Below are 4,710 nucleotides of genomic sequence, written 5' to 3' on the forward strand. Positions count from 1 at the left end.
GCAAAGCGAAAAAGTTTTATTCTTTTTAAATAGTTGTGTTGTGACAAGTGCACTTTTTTACTAAATATCCGTTCATATCTAAAAAATATAGGAAAGATAAGTGTTAAAATATCGGAAAGCAGAAGTTTTATTTGGCTATTGTTGCTGCACATTATTTTAATAAGGTGGTAAGCATCAAAAAAACTTACACGTTTCTGGTGAAATACAACGGAAAAAAGGTTTCTTTAGGTGCATTAATTATATATCGAAATGGCACAATTCCGACTTCTCTGGCGCCGCGATCTGAAGGTACCATGGGAAAGAGTAATCCGGCAGACTGTTTACGAGTATCCCGATAGTTGGTACTGTGATCACATTGAGAAAAATATTTCGTACTTTTGTGTTATTATTGCGTGATTTTAAGTCGCGTGCTAATTAAAATATTATATCAAAACATAGTGTTCGAAGAGTTTTGAAGATTGCAGAAAAATATTCGAATGAAAATGTATTTGAATATATGTACGCTAATTTAATATAAGGAGCATTAAATATAGATGGAGTGTGAGTCCCGTAAATAGCATATCATTTATCGAATTCCCCGAGCTAGTGGTTTTGAGGCATTGAATACAACTCTTACTTATGTTGTTATACTCTCGCAACAAAGTTGCTAAGGAGAGTATTATAGTTTTGTTCACATAACGGTTGTTTGTAAGTCCTAAAACTAAAAGAGTCAGATATAGGTTTATGTATACCAAAGTGATCAGGGTGACGAGTAGAGTTGAAATCCGGATGTCTGTCTGTCCGTCCGTCCGCCCGTGCAAGCTGTAACTTGAGTAAAAATTGAGATATCATGATGAAACTTGGTATACGTATTTCTTGTCTCCATAAGAAGGCTAAGTTCGAAGATGGGCAAAATCGGCCTACTACTACGCCCACAAAATGGCGAAAACCGAAAACCTATAAAGTGTCATAACTAAGCCATAAATAAAGATATTAAAGTGAAATTTGGCACAAAGGATCGCATTAGGGAGGGGCATATTTGGACGTAATTTTTTTGGAAAAGGGGGCGTGGCCCCGCCCCCTACTAAGTTTTTTTTGTACATATCTCGGAAACTGCTATAGCTATGTCAACCAAACTCTATTGAGTCGGAATCGAAATAACCACGCCTACCTCCCATACAAAGGTTATGTTGAAAATCACTGAAAGTGCGTTAACCGACTAACAAAACAAGTCAGAAACACTAAATTTTACGGAAGAAATGGCAGAAGGAAGCTGCTCTTAGACTTTTTTTTTAAATTGAAAAGGGGCGTGGCGACGCTCACTTATGGACCAAAAACCATATCTCAGGAACTACTATACCGATTTCAATGAAATTCGGTATATAATATTTTCTTAACACCCTGATGTCATGTACGAAATATGGGTGAAATCGGTTCGCAACCACGCCTTCTTCCAATATAACGCTATTTTGAATTCCATCTGATGCCTTCTCTGTATAATATATACATTAGGAACCAGTGATGATAGCGGAATAAAACCTCATACTAACACGGAGGATGGAGTCATGTGTAGAAGTTCACGCAAGTGAGGAAAGTTCTCTGATCGCCATTCACTTGGGAGTGGCCAGAAACGATTCTTTTACATATGACTCAAGCAGCTCACTACTTCCGGTCTTTGACCAAGTATCCTCTGGGTAAAAGTGAGAAGGCGAAACATCCCCTGCATAGGGTTGTGCGCTGGGTTTGGGACCCGCCACGTAAAAAGCCTACCCCAATGAAAAATGACAAACAGCCTCGGATGAGAAACCCCTCTTTTGATGACGACCATGGCAAACGAAATAAGGACTACGAATTGAGGGCATGCACCTGGAATGTCCGGTCCCTTAATTGAGAAGGTGCCGCTGCCCAGCTGGTTGATGTCCTCGTAAAAACAAAGGCTGATATCACCGCCGTCCAAGAAATGCGATGGACGGGACAAGGACAGAGACGAGTAGGTCCTTGTGGCATTTACTACAGTGGCCATATAAAGGAGCGCAAGTTTGGTGTGGGATTCGTGGTGGGAGAGAGACTCCGTCGCCGAGTACTACCATTCACTCCGGTGAATGAACGTCTGGCCACAATCCGCATCAAAGCGAGGTTCTTCAACATATCGCTGATTTGCGCCCACGCCCCGACGGATGAGAAGGACGATGTGACCAAAGATGCCTTTTATGAGTGCTTGGAACGCACTTATGAGAGATGCCCCCGCCACGATGTCAAAATCGTGCTTGGCGACTTTAACGCCAGGGTGGGCAAAGAAGGTATCTTTGGCACTACGGTCGGTAAATTCAGCCTACCACGAGGAAACATCCCAAATGGGTTGAGGCTGATCGACTTCGCCGGGGCTCGAAATATGGTTATCTGTAGTACTAGATTCCAGCACAAAAAGATTCATCAAGCTACCTGGCTGTCTCCGGATCGAAAAACTACCAACCAGATCGATCATGTTGTGATAGACGGAAGACACGTCTCCAGTGTTTTAGATGTGCGTGCGCTCCGAGGTCCTAACATCGACTCGGACCACTATCTTGTTGCAGCCAAGATTCGCACCCGCCTCTGTGCAGCAAAAAACGCACGTCAACAAACACAAGGAAGGTTCGACGTCGAAAAGCTGCAATCACAACAGACTGCCGAACGATTTTCTACTCGGCTTGCACTCCTGCTTTCTGAGAGCACTCATCAACAACTCGGTATAAGGGAACTGTGGGACGGCATTTCAAACTCCTTACGTACAGCTGCATCCGAATCCCTTGGTTTTCGGAAAGTGCAAAAGAACAACTGGTACGACGAGGAGTGCCGCGTCGCAGCGGAGAGAAAACAGGCTGCCTACCTCGCAACGTTACGATCGACCACAACACGTGCGGGATGGGATAGATACCGAGAGTTGAAGAAGGAAGCGAGACGCATTTGCAGACAGAAAAAAAGAGGCCGAAATGCGTGAGTATGAAGAGCTTGATAAGCTGGCCGACAGGGGTAATGCTCGAAAATTCTACGAAAAAATGCGGCGGCTTACAGAAGGTTTCAAGACCGGAGCATACTCTTGTAGAACCCCCAAAGGTGATCTAGTCACCGAAGCCCAGAGCATTCTTAAATTATGGAGGGAACACTTCACCAGCCTGCTAAATGGCAGTGAATGCACAACGCCAGGAGAAGGCGAACCCGATTCCCCAATCGACGACGATGGATCCGACGTTCCATTGCCCGATCATGAAGAAGTTCGAATAGCAATTACCCGCCTGAAGAACAACAAAGCGGCGGGGGCCGATGGATTGCCGGCCCAGCTATTCAAACACGGCGGCGAAGAACTGATAAGGAGCATGCATCAGCTTCTTTATAAAATATGGTCGGACGAAAGCATGCTCAACGATTTGAATTTAAGTGTGCTATGCCCAATCCATAAAAAAGGAGATCCCACAATCTGCGCCAACTACCGTGGGATCAGCCTCCTCAACATCGCATATAAGGTTCTATCGAGCGTATTGTGTGAAAGATTAAAGCCCACCATCATCAAACTGATTGGACCTTATCAGTGTGGCTTTAGACCTGGAAAATCAACAACCGACCAGATATTCACCATGCGCCAAATCTTGGAAAAGACCCATGAAAGGAGAATCGACACACACCACCTCTTCGTCGATTTCAAAGCTGCTTTCGACAGCACGAAAAGGAACTGCCTCTATGCCGCGATGTCTGAATTTGGTATCCCCGCAAAACTAATACGGCTGTGTAAACTGACGCTGAGCAACACGAAAAGCTCCGTCGGAATTGGGAAGGACCTCACCGAGCCGTTCGATACCAAACGAGGTTTCAGACAAGGCGATTCCCTATCGTGTGACTTTTTCAACCTGCTTCTGGAGAAAATAGTTCGAGCTGCAGAACTTAATAGAGAAGGTACCATCTTTTGTAAGAGTGTACAGCTGCTGGCGTATGCTGATGATATTGATATCATCGGCCTTAACACCCGCGCCGTTAGTTCTGCTTTCTCCAGACTAGACAAGGAAGCAAAACAAATGGGTCTGGCAGTGAACGAGGGCAAGACGAAATATCTCCTGTCATCAAACAAACAGTCGTCGCACTCGCGACTTGGCACTCACGTCATTGTTGACAGTCATAACTTTGAAGTTGTAGATAATTTCGTCTATTTAGGAACCAGTATTAACACCACCAACAATGTCAGCCTGGAAATCCAACGCAGGATAACTCTTGCCAACAGGTGCTACTTCGGACTGAGTAGGCAATTGAAAAGTAAAGTCCTCTCTCGACGAACAAAAGCCAAACTCTATAAGTCGCTCATAATTCCCGTCCTGCTATATGGTGCAGAGGCTTGGACGATGTCAACAACTGATGAGTCGACGTTACGAGTTTTCGAGAGAAAAGTTCTGCGAAAGATTTATGGTCCTTTGCGCGTTGGCCACGGCGAATATCGCATTCGATGGAACGATGAGCTGTACGAGATATACGACGACATTGACATAGTTCAGCGAATTAAAAGACAGCGGCTACGCTGGCTAGGTCATGTTGTCCGAATGGACGAAAACACTCCAGCTCTGAAATTATTCGACGCTGTACCCGCCGGGGGAAGCAGAGGAAGAGGAAGACCTCCACTCCGTTGGAAGGACCAAGTGGAGAAGGACCTGGCTACGCTTGGAATATCCAATTGGCGCCACGTAGCGAAAAGGAGAAACGACTGGC

The sequence above is a fragment of the Bactrocera tryoni genome, unplaced genomic scaffold (assembly GCF_016617805.1).
Source record: "Bactrocera tryoni isolate S06 unplaced genomic scaffold, CSIRO_BtryS06_freeze2 scaffold_25, whole genome shotgun sequence".
Lineage (NCBI taxonomy): Eukaryota > Metazoa > Arthropoda > Insecta > Diptera > Tephritidae > Bactrocera > Bactrocera tryoni.